This window comes from Pseudorca crassidens, chromosome 1 (genome assembly GCF_039906515.1).
Source record: "Pseudorca crassidens isolate mPseCra1 chromosome 1, mPseCra1.hap1, whole genome shotgun sequence".
In the NCBI taxonomy this organism is placed as follows: Eukaryota; Metazoa; Chordata; class Mammalia; order Artiodactyla; family Delphinidae; genus Pseudorca; species Pseudorca crassidens.
Window position 1 is genome coordinate 112,124,268 of NC_090296.1, and position 24,602 is coordinate 112,148,869.

At 38.2% G+C, this 24,602-nt stretch overlaps 1 protein-coding gene across 8 annotated transcripts in view; it reads right to left on the reverse strand.

Annotated features, from left to right (window-relative positions):
• HERC1 (HECT and RLD domain containing E3 ubiquitin protein ligase family member 1) overlaps window positions 1-21,862 on the reverse strand; it is a 215,167-nt gene extending 193,305 nt beyond the window's left edge. For 7 of the 8 annotated variants that reach the window (XM_067749780.1, XM_067749809.1, XM_067749799.1 and 4 more), the window contains exon 1: window positions 21,706-21,862. The gene's annotated coding sequence lies outside the window, so the exon portion shown is untranslated. The remainder of the gene's footprint in view (window positions 1-21,705) is intronic. The other variant, XM_067749823.1, reaches the window with a different exon arrangement.
• Between the last annotated feature and the right edge of the window lie 2,740 nt (window positions 21,863-24,602).

Below are 24,602 nucleotides of genomic sequence, written 5' to 3' on the forward strand. Positions count from 1 at the left end.
AGAAAATCTCCTCCCCCTTCTTTAGAACCACCTATTTACTAGCCTCTAAAGCCTAAGTCATGGCAATCAACATTTTTGGTAAAATTATCCTCACTGAACTGCCAATGATACATCCAATTTACACTTCCAAGAACTCATTCTTATGAGGCTCCCTAAAATAAAGAACGGAGAAATAGCAAAAATGTAGGAAGCAGGTACTATGGCTAGCTCCTCACACAATCTCAGAATATCAGTATGTGAATATGATTTTGAGGAGAAAAAAATAAAACTTAAGCAACTATTAGAAAGATCTAATGGTGTCAAATGAAACAGGGGGCAGGCAGGGAGAGACATAACGGTACCAAATACTAACTGGCTTCAAAGTAACCTTTTTATCTTTTCATTTAAAAAACAAAACAAAAACCCCAAAACACAAACAAAACTAAAAAACAAAGGGCTGTACCCCTAGCACATTTACTAATGAACTAAGGTCAGTCCTATTTGTACATTTAAAAAAATTTTTCGGGCTTCCCTGGTGGCGCAGTGGTTGAGAATCTGCCTGCTAATGCAGGGGACACTGGTTCGCGCCCTGGTCTGGGAGGATCCCACATGCCGCGGATCAACTAGGCCCGTGAGCCACAACTACTTGAGCCTGCGCGTCTGGAGCCTGTGCTCCGCGACAAGAGAGGCCGCGATGGCCCGCGCACCGCGATGAAGGGGGGCCCCTGCTTGCCACAACTAGAGAAAGCCCTCGCACAGAAACTTAGACCCAACACAGCAAAAATTAATTAATTAATTAATTAACTCCTACCCCCAACATCTTAAAAAAAAAATTAAACAAGGCATTTTAATGGTAAAAAAAAAAAGTTTTTTCTTCTGTAACTATATGTTAATTTTAACAAAGGTATTCTAATTTATTACTACTAGAAACTTAACAAGAATGTGCAAAATGTATCCATAGTAGGAAATTCTCTCTCACACAAAGCACAGTGTGCCTAAAGGACTCAGAACCCAGACGAGGAGAAGGATATGTAAGCAACTGCAATACAGTATGATAACACTGCATAACAAAGTTACCCAGCAGGAGCCATGAATAATAGAATGAAGAGAAGAAAAGAATGCCCAGGACACAAGAAATATCCCAAAAGTTAAGATATGAGGGCTTAAAATAAAAGAGCTATAATGTACTGGGTTTGTGAGTAGATAAATTTTAAGGATATTCAGAAGGTATGCTCAGTGAGACTAGGCTCAATCAACATTTTCCCATTGCAATTTTAATCAAGAATAAGGTACTGCTTAAACTAAGAAATATCTTATTCATCGCAGCCTTTTTTAGAATAGCAAAAAGGAAAAAACAAAAAGGGGAAACAATCTGAAATTCACCAACAAGAAACTGGTTAAATAAATAATACACACACACTGAGATTCAAGGCAATCATTAAAATGAACAAGTAAGATCTGTAACTATCTGGAATGTGTTGAACTGAAATGATAACCAAGACTTAGTAAGTTAATAATACATTAAGATATAGACCAAATAATTCTACTCCTGGTTATATATCCAAAGGAACTGAAAGCAGGGACTCGAGCAGATACTTGTACATCGATGTTCATAGCATCATTATTCTCAATAGCCCAAAGGCAGAAACAACTCGTGTCTATCAAGAGATGAATAGGTAAACAAAATGTGGTACATACATACAGTCGAATATTACTAAGCCATAAAAAGGAATGAAATTTTGATATATGTTCCAACTTGGATGGACCTTGAAAGTATTAAATTTAGCAAAATAAGCGAGACAAGGAAGGACAAATATTGTACCATTCCCCTTACATGAGGAACCAAAAATAGGCAAATTCGTAGAGAAAGTAGACTAGAGATTACCAGGAGCTGGGGGAAGAGGGGAAGAGGGAATTATTGTTTAATGGGTACAGAGTTTTTGTTGGGGATGCTGGAAAAGCTTTGGATATAGACAGTAATGATGGTTATACGACATTGTGAATGCATTCAATGTCACTGAATTGTACACTTTACAAATGATTTAAATGTTAAAAATGCTATCTGTATTTTACCACAATAAAAAAAATAAGATGTAGAGAAGTCTGCAGTATGCTAACATTTGTATAAAAGGAAAGAGAGAGAGAATATACATAAATGCATGATTAGAGACGTTTAGAATCTTGGAAAGAATACACAAGAAACTGTTAACTCTGGGAAAAAATAGGAAAGTGGAGAGAACAGAATGAAAGGGAGATATACATTTTGCTGTAACCCCTTTTATACCATGTGGGTTTCTATCCATGTGCATATATTGCTTAAGAATATTTTTTTATTAAAGAAAGGAAAAGAATTATCCCGGCAAGGATAATCTTCCCATGGATGCTACAACCATTGTGAAAAGGTTGTAGGAGAGAGTATTTTCACACAATCTCAAAATACCACACTCCTAGATTAATTATTAGTTACAAAGGGGAAAAAATGTGCATTTATAAAGTGATCTGGTAACAGCCACCACTTTAAATCAGTGATCAAACTTAGCATTACCTATAATGGAAAAAATGGCATTAGGTGCCTCATGAGGTGATGCAAAAAGCACACACCACCTAAACAGTGTTCATCCAATTCATGTTTAACTTGAATATGTAATCTTAAAGAAACAATCAGCAAATTCAGATTATAGTACATTATGTAAGACAAACAGCCTAGATTCTTCAGTAAAATTAGTATCATTGAAAAAGAGGGGAGGTAGGCAGGGGATTGTTCTAGATTAAGAGACTAAAGTGACTTAAAAACCAAAAGCAATATGTGAATATGACTGGATTGTGGATCAGAAAAAAACAAAAAAGTTATAAAAGATATGTGGGAGACAAAGAGAACAATTTAAATACAGACACCGCATACTAAATAATGAATTCAAGTTATCTTCCTTAGCTCTGATACAGGTATTATGGTTACAATGGAGAATGTCATTTATAGGAGATGCGCACCTGAAATATTTTTTTTTTGAGGGGTGAGGGAGTACCTTGGTGACTACAATTTACTCTCACTTAAAACAAAACGTGTATGTGTGTGTGTTTAGAGAAAAAAAAAAAAGCAACTGCAGCAAAATGTTACAATCTGTGAAACTAAGTGAAAAGGACATGGGTGCTTATTGTACTGTTGTTCTTCAACTTTTCTATAGATTTGAGAAACTTTCAAAATAAAAGTTTGGAGCAGTGTGCAGAAACAGCTGAATCAGGCACAGCTGAGCTCCAGTGGTAAAAATGAGGAAAGAAAAAAAGATTATCTTTTACAATAAAAATATACAGAGGAGTTAAATAAGTATGGTTTTTCTATTATTAACCATGTCCTTCCTGATGGAGCATACATAATAGGGTCATTTATTCCTAGGAGTATCTGTGATAATCAAATATCACTTTTAATTTCCCTGCAACATAATTAAGTAATTATAGTGATATCATCTCTATAAACTCAGAGTTAGAATTATGAATCTTACTCAAAAAGGACCAGGGCAGGGGATGGATTATTGCTCCCGTAAACAGAGACCCTAAGTTGCCTACCCTTCTTAGAAGGAAGATAAAACCCAGACAGCAAGATGATAAGTTTACTTAAGTTTGTGCTCTGTACAAACTACACAGAAGGAAGCTAATGGGCAGGGAATAGCTGAGTTCAACAAAAATGAGAAGGCAGACCTCTTCATCTCTTAAATCTTCAACCCACATTCTTCATTGTTTCAAAATAGTTATGAATTCTTGTATCAGAAAATATCTAAGCTAATCTCTATTATAACATGACTGGAGGTAAATTATAGCAGAAAAAACCTAAATGGCAAAACTGATTTGGAAATGAGCTTAACTATCTTTGACTATGTTCTTTGAGAATTCACCTTTAAACAAAATAGTGAAGTCACACTATGAAGACCTAACAAAGGAGGAAATGGAAAGCTTTTCTTATTCCCTCATCTTGAATCCTACCTCCCTCTGAATACCTCTTAACAGAAAATAGCAGAATCTGAAAATAATTTCATCTCTGTGAAACTAATCAAGCTATACATTTACTGTATGTACACTTCTATGAAGATATATGATACTTTGTTTAAAAGGTTTTTAAACATTTTTAAAAATAAAATACATAGATGCAAGACTAACAAAACATGTACAGGATCTATACGCTAAAAATTGCAAATCACAGATGAAAGAAATCAAAGGAGCTCTAAATAAGGATATGCCATGTTCCTAGACTGGAGGACTAAATATAAAATTGTCATTTCTCCCCCCAAATGATCTACAGGTTTAATACAATAACTATCAAAATCACAGCAAGATTTTTTGCAGCTACAAATGAACTTACTTTAAAATTTATATGGAAAAGCAAACAAACTAGCATAGCTAAAATCATAAGCCTTACCATCAATTTAAAACCAACAGAGACATAAATAAAATATAATCCAATCCTCAAAAAGAAAAACATTTTGAAATAAGATCACGCCAAAAATCTGCTTGGGCAAAGAGAATGATTAACAAAGCAAATTACTAGATGTAGTCAAGAAAAGAGAAAGCAAGATTAGCTAAAGAACCAACTTCAAGTACAAAAAGCCCTTCCACAACCCAACACAACAGGCTCCTTTCCCCTCCCACCACTGCAACAGTATTGATAATCAGAGATGGTTACATACAGACGCACACACACACATAAACTCACTAAAAAAGCCCATATAAGAATGTTCAAAAGAACCATACTTTATTCTTTTATTTTTTTTTTAATTTATTTTATTTATTTATTTTTGGCTGTGTGGCTGCGCGCAGGCTTCTCTAGTTGCAGCGACTGGAGGCTATTCTTCCTTGCGGTGCACGGGCTTCTCATCGCAGTGGCTTCTCTTGTTGTGGAGCACGGGCTCTAGGCGCGCGGGCTTCAGTGGCTGTGGCACACGGGCTCAGTAGTTGTGCCTTGCGGGCTCTAGAGCACAGGCTCAGTAGTTATGGCGCATGGGCTTAGTTGCTCTGCGGCATATGGGATCCTTCCGGACCAGGGCTCCAACTCGTGTCCCCTGCACTGGCAGGCGGATTCTTAACCACTGTGCCACCAGGGAAGTCCCATACTTTATTCTTTTTAATGTTTACTTAAAGAGATCTGAGTTACTTGTCTTTTAATCCAGTATAGTGTGAAAAGAGTTTTTTCCCCTATCAAACTACAAAACAATCAATAATCCCAAATTCCACAGAAAAAAAACAATAAAATAAAGCTTTACACTACAGTAGTCCCCCCTTATCCACAAGGAATATGTTCCAAGACCCCCAGTGGATACCTGAAACTGAGGATAGTACCAAATACAAATATATTATGTTTTTCCTACACATACATACCTATTATAAAGTTTAATGTATAAATTAGGCATAGTAAAAGATTAACAATAATAATAAGATAGAACAATGTAACAATATACTGTAATAAAACAGTATACATAACAATATACTATAATAAAAATTATGTGAATATGGTCCTTCGCTCTCTCAAAATATCTTACAGTACAAGTTTAATGCCTTTCCCACCTTAACTAAGCACTTCTGCACTATGGCCATAACTTTTGCAGTCTGAAGTGCATCAGCAAAACTAGTACAAAATCCTATTTCCTTCTTCACAATTTCACAGATAGAAGATTCATTCTTATCACAGAGTTTAGGAACCTCAGCATAGATTTTTGTCTTTCCTTATGAAGTTGAGAACTTTAACTTTTTCACTTAAAGGAAGCACTTAACTGCTTCTTTGGCATATCCAAATTGCCAGCATCACTACTCTTGCACTTTGGGGCCATTATTGAGTAAAACAAGGGTTACTTGAACACAAGCACCGTACAAAGGGATGATTCACATCCCAGACGGGATGGAGCAGGACCACAGGAAATTTAGTCAGGTTATTCAGAATGGCGAGCAATTTAAAAATTATGAATTGTTTATTGCTGGAATTTTCCATTTAATATTTTCGGACCATGGTTGACAGTGGGTAGATTTGGATGGACCTAGAGACTGTCATACAGAGTGAAGCAAGTCAGAAAGAGAAAAATAAATATTGTATTTTAATGCATATACGTGGAATCTAGGAAAATGGTACAGATGAACCTGTTTGAAAGGCAGAAATAGAGACACAGACGTAGAGAACAAACATATGGACACCAAGGGGGAAAGGGGAGTGGGATGAATTGGGAGACTGGGATCTCCCAATCTCCCAATATGTACATTTTATACATTTAATATGTATAAAATAATAACTAATGAGAACCTGCTGTATAGCACAGGAAACTCTACTTAGTGCTCTGTGGTGACCTAAATGGGAAGGAAATCCAAAAAAGAGGGGATATATGTATACATATGGCTGATTCACTTCGCTGTACGGTAGAAACTAACACAACATTGTAAAACAACTATACCCCATTTAAAAAAAAAAAAAGCGAAACCATGGATAAGAGGCGACTGCTGTACTCACTGCCTCCTTAAATTAACCTAACCCCAAACAGGTTTATCTATTCACCCTGTTACTAACAGGTCAGCTATTAAAGTGTGTGTACTGGGGAGGGGACTATACATCTCAGTTGGCCCAGGATGTTACCATTTTATGCCTGCTGTCCCCACACGTACCTTTTTACTACAGTAGAGGCAAAAGACCAAATGCCTATGAATATTCTAAGAATACAGTATTTTAGGTTATAAAACAATACATATATAATTTTGAAACAATTCTCTGAATATATAAAAGATCTAGGGGCTTCCCTGGTGGCGCAGTGGTTAAGAGTCCGCCTGCCGATGCAGGGGACGCGGGTTCGTGCCCCGGTCCGGGAAGATCCCACATGCCGCGGAGCGGCTGGGCCCGTGAGCCACGGCCGCTGAGCCTGCGCGTCCGGAGCCTGTGCTCCGCAACGGGAGAGGCCACAACAGTGAGTGGCCCATGTACCGAAAAAAAACAAAAAACAAAAGATCTAGAAAAAATGTGGAGAACTACACATGAGAATTAACGGCAGTTACTCTGTGTGGTGTGAGTTTTCACTTTTTTCTTTGTATTTCCCTATACCATCTAAATATTACTTTTTACAACAGCATATATTACTTTTTTTTTTTTTTTAAAGAAGATGTTGGGGGTAGGAGTTTATTTATTTATTTTTGGCTGTGTTGGGTCTTCGTTTCTGTGCGAGGGCTTTCTCTAATTGTGGTGAGCGGGGGCCACTCTTCATCGCGGTGCGCGGGCCTCTCACCGTGGCGGCCTCTCTTGTTGCGGAGCACAAGCTCCAGACGCGCAGGCTCAGCAGTTGTGGCTCACAGGCCTAGCTGCTCCGCGGCATGTGGGATCCTCCCAGACCAGGGCTCGAACCCATGTCCCCTGCATTAGCAGGCAGATTCTCAACCACTGCGCCACCAGGGAAGCCCCAGCATATATTACTTTTTACACTTAGGAGGGAGTCATTTCCATTTGTTAAAATGCAGCTTTTCTTTCTGACCCAAGTCCTCATCTCATTTCAAAAGCATGCAGTAGTCTTCTTTAATATATGTTATTCATTAAGAACTGAGGCAATGTGAAATAGTATAGGAAATTTTAGCCTTTAGGATGCAGAATATCTAAATTCAAGAACCAGCTTTGTTGTGGAAAATACAGAACCTACCTACCTTCCAGGATTGTTTAGAGGATCAAACAAGAATCTACATGAAAGTGTTTTAATGAAATATACTCATGTGAGCTATGATTACTACTACAAGCACATGAACAAACTATGTAAACTCAGATCTCATATATAAAATGAGGGGGTCTTATAAAGTAAGCTCCAATTCCCTTCTACATCTGAAATTCTGGTATTAACAGTGTCCTCTTAACTCAGCCTTCTACTCACAACTAATTTATGTCTTCAAGAGGTGTACCTTTTTTACTGATAACACTTCCCAGGTCTCCATGTTTTCTATCTTCACTGGGATACAGTCAGCTCTCCACATTCTTCTCGTAGGCCCTGACTGCCTGAAAGTTAAAGAAAATATGTATGGTGCTTCCAAACAGACTTTATATCCCCTCTTAATCTAATTTATATTTCACGATCTCCATCTGCCACATCTTGCAGTGTAGAGTAGTAGCTATGCACAGGACTCTGGAGCCAGGTGCCTAGGTCCAGATTCTGGCTCTGCTGTATCACCAACACTGCAGTGTAACCTTGAACTATTTACTTAATCTCTCTGTGCCTCAATTTCCTTATCTGCAAAATTGGGATAACAACAGTGCACCTACTGGATAAGTTTGTTGTAAAGATTAAACAAATTACAAATTACATATAAAGGACTGAAAACAGTGCCTGGCATATAGTTAATGTTATATGTGACTGAAGTCTTTTTCTAACATTGCTTCTCTAAAAGTATAATGCTTACAGGCTAAGATAAAACAAACAACCAACATTTGCCTCTTACTTTTTTTCTCATTGAAAAAAAATGTCTTCTTATTATTTGCTTATCAAAAATTTATCCACATCATTGTAGTGAAGTCATACACACTCATCATCATTGGACATTTTTCTTTATTCTCTGTTCAAACCCTCTAATCCAACATTTCCCAAAATGTGTTTCCCTAGAAAATTTGTTCCACTAGTTCTTCTAGATGTTATGGGGGAAGAGGGCGAAGGTTCAGTGATCAAATAAATCTGGAAAATGCTGAGTTAATGTTAAACAGGTTCCTTTACTGTAGGTCTTTTACATGCTAGTATGTACTATATTACGTTCCAAGAGAGGAAAAAGTGCACATTGTTTACCAAGTTTATTTGACCCTAAAACGCTTTTGTCAAGGTGCTACATTGGGAAATGCTGCTGCTCTAGTTCTTTGACAACTTTTAATACAAAATATGCTATGTTACATAAACTTAATATTTCTTAAATCTGATTCACACACAAAGCCTGTTCTCAAATTCACGCTGAGAAATCCAACTCAAAAAACTAACAACTGCTGCCTTGTACAAATTACTTTTTGAAATTTCTAAATATGAACACTGACCGTAAAAGAACAAACACCAATGACGAGCTACATATGGTAGGTGACAAGCTATTATCTCATGATGAGACGTTCAGCTATTTATTGGCCAAATGTCCTTTAAACACCTCTAGTTATTCAATACTCCCAAGTTTTTTCTGAATCTTCAATAATAAAAACTTGTGCTCTTCCTTTTTTAAAGGAATTCACTACAGAACACTGTCAAATCATCCCAGAACCAGTTCTGATATAAATACAAGGCCCTAAATATACAATTTACACTGTTGAAGAACTATCCTAAAAAACACCATCTAATACATGAACAATAGGATTTCACTATTTTGCAATCCCTGATGAATTAGTAAATCAAAGCAATGATCATCAATAGATGCAAACGTCACAAAGAGAGATGACGAGACCTTACATACTTCCTGATGGAAACACAAATTCCTCCTATGAAGTACTCTTACCAAAAGAAAAAAAAAAATCTGATGAATTCTATCAATTTACTACAGGAAATTCAGGAGACAGAACATGTTAAACGACATTACAGTACAGAGATGCAATCATCAAAATGAAACTATTGGAAACTTCTCAAAAACCTGTTTTCTTTTAGCAAAAAATTTTAAGAAAAAAAGAAAGATGGAAGGAGAGTCTCAAGATTAAAAGTGATTTAATATACAAGACAAACAATTGTAAAGTATGGACCTTATATGGATCCCACTTCAAGCAAACTGTGTGTGTATAAAACAATCAGAAAAATATGAAACCTGATTACATATTTGATATTAAGAACTTGCTATAAATTTTTTTGGTAAGATAATGGTATTATGCTTATTTTATAAAAAAGAGAGAGTGACTATCTTTAAAAGATCCATACTGAAATACCTGAAATTTACAAATTAAATATCTGAAATTTACAAATTAAATATGTCTGGGATATGGTTCAAAAAAGTCCAGAGTTGGGAGTGGGGTAGTGGTGGATAGAAATATAGAGAAAATAATACTGTCTATAATAATCCTGGAGGCTCAATGATGGGTTCATAGGAGCTGTTTAAACTATCCTTTCTACTTTTATATTAATATATGTTTAAAATACTTTGTAATAAAAAAGATTTTAAAAAAAAACACTGTCTGGGAATTGAATTACCTACCTAGGACTGCAAATAGCCTCTACATATTCCCATAATAGATTAATGCACAGTCAAGCATAAGTGAGTTTAAGTTTACTATGAACAAATCATGTTTATAAAGTACTAAAAGAAATCATTTGACAAGAATTTCACTAACACTCAACATGCTAAACTCTCCTATGTAATTAACTCTTATTTACAAGTCTGTTAACAATATCTAGCTAATTTATGGCTTTCCATGAAAAAAATATAGTTTAATTATGATTTTTTTTAATTTCTATTTAAGTTGCAGACAATATTGCAGAGTCATCGCTATCTTTCTACTCCTGCGGGCTTATGGTACTTCTGGAGTTTATCGTCAGCAGACATATTGCATAAGTGCTCCAGCTCACTGAGCTCCAAACAGGACTAGTTTTATCTTGTGTACAAGAACTCTTTCCTGCCTACCTACTACTCTGAAATAAAGAGCCAAACCAACAGAAGGCAGACCAAGAGGGAGGGGTTGGTTATAAAGAGGCAGTTACAAGAGAGCACCATGGAAAGGGAGAATACCACTGAGAACTGAAAGCTACAACTTAAAAATACAAAACATTCAGCAATTCTTTAGATTTTTGCAAAACAATGTCACATTTTGTCAATCATGAATTACTTTAAAGTGAAATGATTCTGTGAATTTGCATCTGACTTTATTCCCTTATACAGCATATCTTTAAAGAGTTTTGAAAAATTCCTTTTCATTATCTCAGACTAATTTAAATTAACCAAAGCAATTCAGAATAGTTTCAAAATGAACAGGGGAAACAGGTGACATACTAAACTTTATCAGCATTTCCCTACTGCCACACATTACATGATTCTTTTCAGAAGCTACCAAACTCTTTCTGACTTTAAAAAAGCAAAGTGCCCCACTCCTATGCTAATCTACAGTGCAATCAAAACAGCATCAATATTACTACAGCCTAACTGTAAAAGGTCTTAGTGAAAAATACTGGTTTAAAAAAGATCAAAACAGTATTGTAATTATATTTTTAATTTATATTTTAATCTTAAATTTTATATTTTTAATCTAAATTATATTTCTCAAAAATGCCTAGGCTTTAAGAATAACACTAAGAACATGCCAATTACAACAGGCCATCTTTGCCCTTTCATCATGCCAAGTGTCTTCTGCCTCCAGATTAAGCAACTTTCCAATCACTAATTTAAGAGATCAAGCCCATAACACCATACAATGCAGAAGTCCACCACTTACACTCTGGCAGTTTTGCAAAGGAACAGCAACTTCTTTTATGAATAGAACCTTCATAAAAGAGGGTCTAGCAACTAGAGGTTATTCAAGGGCTTGTTTATTAGGCAGCTACCTCTCTCCTCTGTGGAAGCTTATCAAATGGCAGAATATCTACCCTGCCTATCCCACAGAGGTATTATGAAGATAAATTGGGAAAATGTTTACCAAACTACTTTGAAAACTGAAAGGCTATATACAAATATAAGGCATTATTATTTCATTACTTGTTTGCACTCTAGACAGTTTGCAGACTAAACTTGCTACTTAATATCATTGTTTCAAGGTCTACCAAGAAAAACTTACTTCAGGGTATAAAGATTCACTAATATTCACCTTTCTATAGCAACGTTCAATCCTTATTCCAATTGTTGTTCTCTTCTAACATCTATTACCCTTCTCTGGCAGAAGAAAACTAGAAACATTCTTTAAGAAGTCAAAGCAACATGCGACACCTAAAAGTCTGTCTCACTGTCAACATGAGTTTCTGAACACCTATGTAGAATGGTCCTGCCCAAACGACATTATTTGGATGGGATTTTAGATCAGACAAAACCATCACACTGAGGCTGGCCGTTTCCATGCTCTGCCTCCCACAGTTTCCACGGACACCTGCCTTTCTTTCTGAATTCTAATCCAGGCTCCACCACTTACTAGCTATGTGATCCTGGGCAAGTTACTTAACCTTTCTGTGCTTCAATTTCCTACCTACAAAATAAACGTGGCTTAAATAATAAACAATTCAACCAGATTTAATATTATTTATACAATAAAGTTCTTAGAATAGTGCCTGGTGCACAATAAATGCTCAGTAAGTGTTACCGAATATAATTACTTTATTTGTGCATCTGGCCACTCCACCACACCACCTTCACTAAATTACATAAATCTCTCCATCATTCGTCGTCATTCCTTCTTTTCAAAAGAATGAGCAATTTTAAGAAGTCAAACTATGACCATATTACTGATAAAATTTCAATGTATCAATATATCACTGGATGTTTAGTTGTATAAGAAAGTTCAATGATACTTTATATAAAAGATACTGGGCCCCACATGCTTTTAAATTATATTAACACATAGATAATATAATATTCCTAGGTTATCCTAGCTTTCTACTACTATCAGTTAGCAAAGCTGTTTATTTGAATTGTATCACATAAAACTTCCCATGAACAGTTTTGTATAGTGACTAACAGGAAAGGTCTTCTCAAATGGCAAAATTTAAAAGGGCTTCTATAAATCCTACTTATATTAAGTTAAAAAAAAAAAAAAGCTTGGATAATAACATATTCCCCCCCCAAAAAAATCAAGATCAACAGAGACTTTAAATCAAGACTTTAGAGTGAGGAAAAATAGCTTGCCAGAGCAAGAGGAAATATTATTATTACACTAACATATAATTAGAGGACAACCAAAGTATGTTAAACACTGCAACAAACACAAGAGCTACACTCCAAGCTTATTTTTTAAATATTACTTAGCACATATTTGAACAATTATATGCTCCTGATAATGTTATAAATTCTAAATCTTAACACTTCACATATGAGTGTCTAATGCAAAAAATTCACAGCATTGCTTAACTGATTTAATAGTTCTTCTGTGGCTTAAAATCTTAAAAAGGCAGAATCACTTAATCTAATTTAGAGATAACTTCACTCCACAGACAACTACCTAGAGCTGCATCTCTGGCTTACTATGTGTCAGGGACTTTTCTAGGCACTGGAATGAACAGGTTATGGAGTTCCTGCTCTCACAGAGTTTACATTCCAGTGAGGAAGACAAGTAATAAACAAGTAGACAAATAAATCATTAAATTTCAGAAAGTGTACTATAAAAAAATAAAGCAAGAGAGACAAGGAGAAATTAGGGGCAAGGTGATCACTAGTTTGTATAGTGTGCTCATTGGAGATCTCTAAAGAGGTAGACTCTCTGCACCCCTTTTTAAGCAGACACTTGAATGACGTGAGGGAGCAAGCAGTACAAAGACCTGAGGGAAGAACAGAGCAAGAACAAGTATTAAGCCCTGGGAATGCACCTGGCATGATCAAAGAACATAGCAAAGTTCAGTGTAGCAGAAGTGGAGTGAACAGAGAGAAGGAGACAGGGACTACATCATGGAGGACTTTACAGGCCATGGCCAGGAATCTGCCTGTTATTTTAATTATAAAAGGAAGTCATTATAAAGTATTAAATAGAGGAGTGGCTTATCTGATGAACAGTTAAAAAGATCATTCTAGCTGTGAAACGGCAGAATAGACTGTAGGAGGTCAAGTGAGAAAACAGGGAAAACAGTTAAGAGACTCTTGTAATTATCTAACCAGGACATGATGGTGGTTTAGACCAGAGTAATAAGGTAGAGATGATGATATCTGATCACATTAGAAATATATTCAAAAGACAGAACCAAGAGGATTTGCTGATGGGCTGATTATAGGGTATAAAGAAAAGAAAAGAATCACATGTGACACCTAGGCTTTTGGCCTGAGTGACTAGGTAAATGGTCCTGCCATTTACTAAGGGCACATTGGGAGGAAATGGTGAGGACAGGAATCACAACTTCTGTGTTGTGCAAATTTAGTTTGAGAAGCCTTTTAGACAGCCAAATGAGATATGGAATAAGCAGATGAACTATGACACTGTACCTCAGGAAAGGGGTCAGGGCTGAAGATATAAATGTGGAAGTCAATCAACATTTAGATAGTTCTTAAAGCCACAGAAATGGATAAATGTAGATGGGAATAACTTTTTTGTTTAATCTTCACATGAGCCCTATGAGGTAGCAACTATCATCATTCCCATTTTATAGATCAGAAAATAGGCTAAGAGATAAAAACTTATCCAACATCACTCTACTAATAAGTGGTAATAAGTTAGAAAAACAAACAAACAAAATATCTAATTAACTATAATGACTATGACCTTTCTCAACCGGGTTCATCATCTGAACCATAGAACTTGAAATGAATATTGGAATGAATCTTTTTCAACTCTCCCAAGGACAGTAGATAACTAGTGCCATTCTAGGTGCACTGGAGAGTTTATTCTTCACATACAATTAACGCTCAAATGTCCTAGAACATTAGGGTTTAGTTCTCTCATGGAACCCCAGATGAGAAAAAAACTATACTATATATACTATTATTCTATTGTTATTATTATTATTCTAATACTACTACTACTACTACTACTAGTGGTAGGAATCACTTAAAATGAGAGAAAAAAAGATTGGTGAACAACATAAGTTACCATCTTGTGGAAACCTTTTCATGGCTTTGCTTTGTAACCAGTAAAATAAAGTGTTATTTGAGGGTTTTATACCACTAAAGGTGATTGTAAGAATACACCAGACCTCTGCTGATTCTACTCACAATCAGCACTCATCATCTGTTTTCCTGAGAACATCAATTCATCAGAAAAACACTAGAATATAAGCTCCTCCAGTGCAAGAATATTTGTTTTTTCATTAATGTGTTCCAAGCACCTGGAACAATGTCCTTTTTGGTGAAAGAACCTAAATTTCCAGCCTCCCTGAGCAGAAGAACCTGTTACCTTGTAAGATGGAGATGTTTTTCATGTTGTCTTAGTTTCTTGGCACCACTAAAATCTGATAGGATTATCCTAATCCAGAACTTTAAACTCTCGATTTCTTCTTCCTTAAGACTGGCCTTCTTTCTTATGGAAATAAAACAGATTCCAGATAAAGCCATTACTGTTCAAATAATTACCATACCATAGTGTCAATATGTACTGTATGTCCTGTTCAAAATAACTAACATACAATGTGAACCAATAATTACTATCTCATACATACTCTAGAGGAAAAAATATTCTCCTTACAATTTCAGTTATCCTTTGTTAAACTCCACAAGAGCACAGGTATTATGAATCAATGCAGCAACTCCATTAAATGCAAAAAGTTTCAAATGAGCAATCCTGGCTAGATCAGAAATTGCCTTCTAGTCAATTTCCCCTGCACAAAATAACCTACAGGTCATCAGTACAGTATTAGTGGACAATATATTTCATTTTCAAGCTGTAAGAACCTGCCAACGGGACTTCCCTGGTGGCGCAGTGGTTAAGAATCTGCCTGCCAATGCGGAGGACACAGGTTCGAGCCCTGGTCCAGGAAGATCCCACATGTCACGAAGCAACTAAGCCCGCTTGCCACAACTACTGAGCCTGCGCTCTAGAGCTCTAGAGCCCTAGAGCCACAACTACTGAAGCCCGCACGCCTAGAGCCCGTGCTCCACAATGAAGAGTAGCCCCCGCTCGCCACAACTAGAGAAAGCTCGCACGCAGCAATGGAGACCCAACGCGACCAAAAAAAAAAAAAAAACCTGCCAACAGCAGGCATTAAGTGCCCTTCCACGATGGGTTCCGGTCACTGAAATGACTGCAGGGCATTTTTTAAAATCACTCATCTCTGGCAAAAACAAAAATATTAAAAAGCACAGCAACACATTCTGTTGGTAAGGCTGTGGTGAAAACAGGTGCTCTCATACATTACTGGTGGGAACACAAATTATTACAACACTCCTGGAGGAAAATTTGGCAATACCTAACAAAACTACATATGCACAGAACTTTTGACCCGGCAATCCCACTTACAGGAATCTACCCTGAAGATACATCTCTTACACTACAAAAATATATATTCACAGGTCACTTACTGCAAATTTGTTTATAACTGCAAAATATAGGAAACAACCTAAGTGCTCACATATAAAAGAATGACTGAATAACTTAGGATACATCTACACAGTAGAGTACTATACAGCTGTAAAAAAGAATGGAGAATATCTGGGAATTCCCTGGTGATCCACTGGTTAGGACTCAGCGCTCTAACTACTGGGACCCTGCATTAGATCCCTGGCCAGGGAACTAAAATCCCATAAGCCACATGGTGCTGCCAAAAAATAAATAAATCAAAAATTTTTAATTTTTTTAAAAAAAGAATGGAGAATATCAAAAGACTATCTCTTCAAAAGAATGAACTGTTGGGGTGATTTCCAGGACATACTAGTAAGTTGAAAAAAAGGTGCAAAAAGTATCTATAACATGCCACTCTTCATATAAGAAAGAAGGGAATGGGAAAAAGAGTTTGGCAGTTCCTCAAAAAGTTATCATACAACCCGGTAATTCCACTCCTAGGTATATACCCAAGGGAATTGAAAACATACGTCCACATAAAAACTTGTACCTGAATGTTCATAATAGCCAAAAAAGAAAAAAGAAAAGAAAAGAAAACCCAAATGTCCAGCAACTGATGCATGGATGAACAAAGTGTGGTATATTCATACAATGGAATATTATTCAGCCATAAAAAGAATGAAGTACTGACACATGCTATAACATAGATGAACATAGAAAAGATTATGTTAAGTGAAAGAAGCCAGGCACAAAAGTCCACATATCATATGATTCCATTTACATGAAATGTCCAGAATAGACAAATTCATACAAACAGAAAGTATGGTTACTAGTGGCTGGAGAAGGGGGAATAGGAAGTGACTACTAATGAATACAGGGTTTCATTTCCGGATAATGAAAATGTTCTAAAATTAGGTAGTGGTGATGGTTGCACAACCTTATGAATAGACTAAAAAACAATGATTTGTACACTTCAAAGGGTGAGCTTTGTGTTTTGTATCTCAATTTAAAAAACTGCATGCAAGGAAAAAAGGAATACCAAAGAAACACAATCTGTTCATCTGTGTAAAAGATAATGGAAGGATAAACGAGAAACTAAAGAAGCTGGTTGCCTAAGGGCATGGAAAACAGGTGGGGAAAAGGGGGAGGGGAGGGAATGGGAATAGGGTAGTAGGAATAAGGAGTGACAATTATGAGTATATGTTTTTTAATGTAATGTTTAGTAGCAGTAATGTTTCATATACCAAAAGAAATAAAATCAATCAGAATTGGAGGAACCCAAAATAGGATACAAAGAATGAGAACTGCATTACAGATGAATAATATAACCACACTAAAGGAAGTGAGGAACAAAAGAATTAACCTAAGTAACTTTGAAAAACAGTATGTTGACTACATACTGCAAGGCTAAAGACAAGAAAAAAAACATGTATACAAATACTGCACTCATTGGTAAATATGTTTCTCATAAGGGTTAGCAATCGGTCACTACTTGATGTGCATTCTAAAATTGAACAAATAAATTAGTATACAGTATTATAGATAATGAGAGGCAGGTTTCTCACTGTCAGGAAAAAAGTTACAAATAAGAAATGGTTGGTACAGCAGAAACTAACACAACATTGTAAAGCAGCCATACGCCAATAAAAATTAATTAAATAAATAAAAAGAAAAGGTTGGAATGAACCTTGTGGTGTTGGACTGGAATACAAGATATTAATATGAACTCAAATATGGTTTTTAAAATATAGAGAAAGACAAATACAGAAATAAGTGTGTGTGTGTGTGTGTGTGTCTGCTAGCATGTGTGAGCAGGTTAGTATATATACATATATCTCCTAGCTCTGTCCTCTGAGGGCCTAAGAGCAATGACACCCCAGTGAGCATACCTAGCATTCAGATCTTGATTTAAATTCTGTTCTCCAATAAAAGGAACCAGATCTCCTTAGAGAAGTAGTTGATTTCAGGACAGGTACAAGGAAAAATACAAGATCAGCATGGAATATAGCCTGTGGTGCCAGAATATAAGGAAGTGCTCAAAAAAGGGTGGAGGACAACCCGAAAGAGCTCCTAATGGCCAAAACTGGAAGAATCTGAGCAATAAGATAATGATACTATTGAAGTAGAATCTGTAGAATAAAATAAATATCCATGAAGTCATACTTATAAAAATAAATAATTTAACAAATAAATGAGGAAGGGACATCTCTTTCTTACAGAAGAATTCCAATAATAAATGTAAAAGGAACGAGGGAAATAACAAAATCACCAGTAGGCAAATACCACAGTAATAACTGTTGCAGACAACATCCACAAATGGTTGCTAAAATCAGGGGGAGAAAGTTTAAGGAGAAACTATCTGCATAGTCTCAAAGTATCTCCCTTAAGATATGTATCAATTACAAAAAGAAAAATAGTAACTTTATAGTGGAGAATACAGCAGAGTTCACCTTAATAAAGCAATCAAGGTTAAAATATCACTAGCAATAAGACATATCAGCACCATGTACCCTCTAGTATGATGCAGTGAGGACACATCCCTTTTGTAGTTTTCTTGCAAACATACAGAACCTCAATCTAATCATGAGAAAAACATCAGACAAACCCAAAATGAGAAATATTATACAAAATAACCGACTAGTACTCATCAAAAGTGTCAAGGTCATGAAAGACAAGGAAAAACAGAGGAACTGTCACAGATTGTAGACAAGACGAGGAAGATATTAACAACTAAATGCAATGTGGGATCCTGGATTAGATCCCGGAAGAGAAAAAATATATATATATTGGGGAAAAACTGGTGACATTCATATAAAGTCTGTAGTTTAGTTAATAATATTTCACCAATGCGAATTTCCTGGGTTTGATCATTGTTATGTAAGTCTTCAACAATAGAGGATGCTATGTGAATGGTATATAGGAACTCTCTGTACTATCTTTGCAACGTTTCTGTAAGTCTAACATTATTTCAAAATAAAGTTAAAAATAAATAAAATCCATCAATCGATCATCTTATGCGAATGTCTTATTCCCTTGCTCAGGGATCTCATCTGGAATTTAATATTCCCATTAATTTAGAGGGTCTAGTAAGTGACAGCAGAACAAACTAAAATCATAAAAACCAGATCGGGCATCTAAAAAGTAAATTACCTACATTATGTTTTTTATACCTTCTGCCTTTTTAGTCAAAAAAATTTGCTGCTGTTGCAACTTTGCTGGCTTTGCAAACTTCTTTTAAAACAACCAATTTTTTTTTATGTTTTCAATATCGTGATAATCTGTAGTATGTGCCCAAAATAACATATTTCATTTGTCTGTTAAGCCAAAGTTTTATTTACATAAAAAACTGTCAATAGATTACAGTAAGTTTGTTACTTATTATCACATAGTCGTCCAACCATAAAATTCAAGGTTTTTCTCAAGTCAAGTTGCTTTTATCCTAATACAAACTTCTCTCCACACCCTAAACTACAAAGTCATCATCATTGTTATTTTAAGTTCTGAAAATCTGAATTTTAAAAAATCAGCTGTTCAATGTATGCAGTCTTTTTTTTTTAAATTTCAAATATTGAGTAATTTCATCTTTTTTGGGAAAAAATACTTGGGACATTAGAATTGTACTGTATTTATTATTTGCATCCTCTACTAACCAACCCAGCCTAATCAACAAGTCTTCTGAAATTCCTTTTATCAAATAAGATTTTCACATGTTTATATTAATAAACAGATTAAGTGACATGTTTACATTTGCTTTCTCCTCCACGCACCACCACGATGCCTGCATTGGGAGTGGAATACATGACGAGCAAATGAATGGGTAAGTGTCACGAGCAAACAGCATGACTAGAAATTTAAGAAGCAAAGTGATAAGAACCTTAGGGAAAGCAAAATTCATAAAAGTTTAGAATTACAAGAGGCCTTAATAGGCCATTCCAATGACAACCCCAGATAGATGACAATCTATCCTATTTTTAAAAGCCTCCAGATTTTCAACCTCCCTAGATGTCTCATTCTGCCATATAAAACTGTCATGTGATTTGGGGGAAATATTGCAAGACTATTCTTTGCCCAACCTAATGCTTTCTTTCTTCAAATAATATAACAATACATTTTAACTCACTTCCAAGATTTATGAATGCGTACAGGTGCTTAATACACATGTGTGTACATATATATGCACATATATGCACACAGGTACCAAGGACACTCAATTTTGCTTGTATAAACACACACTATAGAAATCTACATAATCAATGTCCATCCCACCCCATCCCATCCCATCCCAATCACAAAAGCACTATGAAACAAACAATGCCACACAATGATTCGGGTCTAAAAATAACCAATGGGAGCCAATTTTATAAAGCCTTGAAGTAAACAGGTTTCTTCCCACCATAATAATCAAAGTTTATTTGCTTTCCACAAATACTACTCCTTTACAGCACCCAGCACAGGCAGAACTGTAAAGACACATATGTCCTAGATCCAAGTAAATAATAATTTTTAATGTTTTTTTTTTAAAAGCATTTACCTAACAATCATTTTGGAAGAGGGCCCAATGAAAGAGATAGTGATGACAGAGTACAGCCCGTGCTAATGAACAAGTAACCAGTTTTAATCAAGCAGGTCAAAGAAGTGACTCAAATAAAACAAATCATTTTCCCAACATGTATAGAATGGGGAAGTCCCAGTCAAGGATGAGCCAAAAACTGTTAAGTGTCTGTTAGGAAATACACCAAAATGTTAACCATGAAATGCTACCTCTGGAAATGGAATTACGAGGATGGGTCAGTGTGTTCAGATTTGGTATTCCTATTATTCTGAGTATCCATATTTTCTACTGCATTATAGAAACCATTGTTAAATTAATGCAAAATTCTGTCCCTGTGTTTCACAGCTCTCTAGGATGCACAGCATGTCTTTTACATAACCTCCTGGGAGAGATCGTACCAGCTCCGGTCCTCCTGTGTCTCCCAAGAACCTGCCACCCATCACAGAAAAGGTTTCACTATGTTCCCTGAGACAGCTCCACTCTTCATCCTCCTCATCTCACCCCAGAGACTTAACAATGTATCTCGTCTCCCCTCCCAGTAGCAAAAGCTTTATAAATTGTTATTTTATAAAGGCAGATTTGAAAAAAGGTTTACCAGATGATAAGCTGCCCCCACCCAAAAAGCAGAGCAAAAGGGAAAGACACGTCGTCCCAACCTCCACCCCTCCAAAGGTGGAGGGTGACGGGGGGCACCCGGGTCGCGGCTCTCCTCGGATCCCGAAATAGAGTCGGGCCGCCACCCCACCCCGCGGTCCGAGCCCCGGTGGGGGGCGGGACTCTCCTTAGCAGATAAAGGAGTGGGGGAGGTCAGAGACGCGACCCCCGAGGCCCGTGGACTGATACAGCAAGCCGCCAGAGGGGCGGGTTCCTCCGCCCTCTCGGGCCAGCCGCTCGGCTTCTAACGCGGCTCTGTAGCCGCCCGGGCAGCGAGAGGCCTCAGGGGCCGAGGAGCCGCACCGCGCCGGGAGGGCTTCCTCAGGCCTCTGCCTGCCTCCCACCCAGGACCCCAGTGGCCCCCTTCGGCGGCGGCCCCCGAACGGCTCCGGCTGGCCTTGCCGGGCCAGCTGGGCGCACGCACAGGCGGCCTGCAGGACAGAAGAGAAGGCGTTACCATACGCGGCTCCAGAGCTGGCGGGGGTGGGGCGCGGCTCCGGCGACCCGAGCCAGGCTCGGCAGCGGCTGCGGTGGCCGCGTCCTTTATTTTTGCTGCAGCAGCGGCGACTTGTCAAAGGGAAAGACGTAGGAGGCGGCGGCGGCAGCAGCAGCAACAGCAGCAGTGGCGGCGGCCGGGGAGTCTCGCGGGACTTGGGCAGAACTCTCGCGCAGCCTGGAGCCCGCGCCCCGCCCCCCAGGCCTAGCGCGGGAGGCAAGAGTAGGTGGGGGAGGAGTGCTCGGTGGAGGAGTGTTCGGGCCAGGGTGCAGGAGAACGGGAAAAGAGACTGGGATTTAATAATGGATGGGGGTGGGAAGCCCAGATTCTAAGAACACCCAGTTACCGCGCAGCCCTCACCTTTCAGCGCAGAGGCCAGGCAGCTCGGTGCGTCCGCGAGGATCGGACTCCGCATGAGGCACATTTGGGGGGCGTTTCATAAACGGCGGTGAGCAGTACGGGGGCCAGCCAACGCGCCCCCTTTTCCTCGTGGTGGGCCTGGAAGACCCTACTGCCCCGCGTCCTGTTGCTGCCAGAAGGAGCGACGCGTGGAAAAACTGGCTGCAGAGGCTAGGCGGCCACACCCCTTTATCTCGGACTCGCGCCACGCGCTCTGCGCTCTTTATCTCCCACACCAGCCAGCCCAAGACTTCTGGCCGGTCAAGTTCAATCACATGAAAGCGGTTCACTTGAGTTACTTCTAGCTTTTTATTCATGAATTTGTGCTGCAGGACTGCCAAAACCCTGCAGATGCTGGGGCCTGCGACCCCTCTTTTTTCCACTGAGGAACACAGAGGTAAATTATGACTTTGATCTTGACCTTGACCTCGACCTCTACAGTGAAGTCTCATGAGTGGAGGGACCCTGACTGGCCTAGTCATCACTGTGTCTCCAGCACCTAACACCGGCCCAGGTGCTCATTAAGTTGTGGAATGAATACACCGGTCCCCGTCTTCCTTCTGTACCTGTTCTTACTCCAAGACTCCGCATTTATAGCCACCATCCTGGTATCCTTCGTTGAAAATTTTCTAACGAGCAGCAGTTATGTCTAACTGCCTGAGGTCATGGAGCCGATCGCTGCCCTCCAGAAGTTCACAATCTAACTGGGGACATATGAGGAATATGCAGCATACAGGCCATGTATGTGTCACTAATGTAAAAAATTGTGATATAGGCAGAAGAGGGAGTGCTTGCCCCATGGATATATGTGGAGATAAGTTGGATATATGCGACGCAGTTTAGCCTAAGTTTTTTGACTCACTGTCAAATAATTTGTTTCACTGTCACATAGGTGAGAATTCTGGAATCCCACTTACCAGGTGTGTGACTCTGGAGAAGTTGCTTGACCTCTCCGAAACTCAGGTCCTTATATGTCAACTCACAATGCTAGTTCTTATTATCACAGGGCTCCTGTGAGGAGTAAAATATATGTAAAGGGGCTTCCCTGGTGGTGCAGTGGTTGAGAGTCCGCCTGCCGATGCAGAGGACACGGGTTCGTGCCCTGGTCCGGGAAGATCCCACATGCCGCGGAGCGGCTAGGCCCGTGAGCCATGGCCGCTGAGCCTGTGCGTCCAGAGCCTGTGCTCTGCAACGGGAGAGGCCACAACAGTGAGAGGCCCGCGTACAGCAAAAAAAAAAAAAATATATATATATATATATATGTAAAGCTCCTGGCACATATTAATTACTTATTAAATGCTAGGCCTTATTATGTGTGTAACTTTTTTTTTTTTACAGCCTTTCTAACCTGTAAATACGGCTAATAATGGGTATCTTGCCTGCCTCGGAGTATCATGGGAGTCAAATAACATAGGAAAGTACTTGCAAGCCTAAAACTCTCTATAAATGTGACACATTATTTTCATTCATCCATTCATTTAACAGATCTTTGTTGAATGCCTATCATAAACCAGGCACTTGTGCAAGACACTGAATATACTAAGTTGAGCAAGCTTTAATACCTGTCTTCAAGGAGCTTATGGTGTAATGGGAGGAGGAAGGGAAGAAAATAGGTAAGTATAATGCCATGTGAGGAGACTGCAAGTGATAAGTGTATGGGGGAAGGATTGAGTGAGAGGAAGCACAGCTGAAACACTTCTTGGAGAAGGTTTAGAAAGATAGCACACATAATGAGGATCCAGTCCATTTCCTAAAGAGTGATCCGTAAATCAACTCTAAAATAACTTCAACAAATTGCTCTGTTGTGGGTTGTGAGTTCTGCTTTGTTCTAATAAAACGCACATCTCCTAAACCATTAGAAAAGAGTCTTTGATGTGAAGTCATTGTATATACCCATTAGCTTTGAAGAAAGATGGAATTAATGGAGGGAAAGATCAGTGTTATCTTAATTAGAAACATTTTGTTCTTACAGCTTCTTTTTAAACACCAGAAAAAGAGAATGCATTCCCCCTCACATACTTGGTCTCCAGGAGTTCCCTTCAGCCAGTCCTTCTGATCCAGGTAATACTGCCTATCAGAGGCCAAGAAGCTTTTCCAAAATGTGAAAACAATACCTTATTATTAATTAATTAATTTATTTATTTTTTTGCGGTACGCGGGCCTCTCACTGTTGTGGCCTCTCCCCTTGCAGAGCACAGGCTCCGGACGCGCAGGCCCAGCGGCCATGGCTCACGGGCCCAGCCGCTCAGCGGCATGTGGGATCTTGCCGGACCGGGGCACGAACCCGTGTCCCCTGCATCGGCAGGCGGACTCTCAACCACTGTGCCACCAGGGAAGCCCCCTTATTTTTATGTGTTTCTTTATACTCCACTTCTTTACGAAAAGACTTTGAGATAGCTATTAGCACTTTATTCTTAATCATGTTCCCCACAAAGAAACTCCAAGAGAGTGTATATATT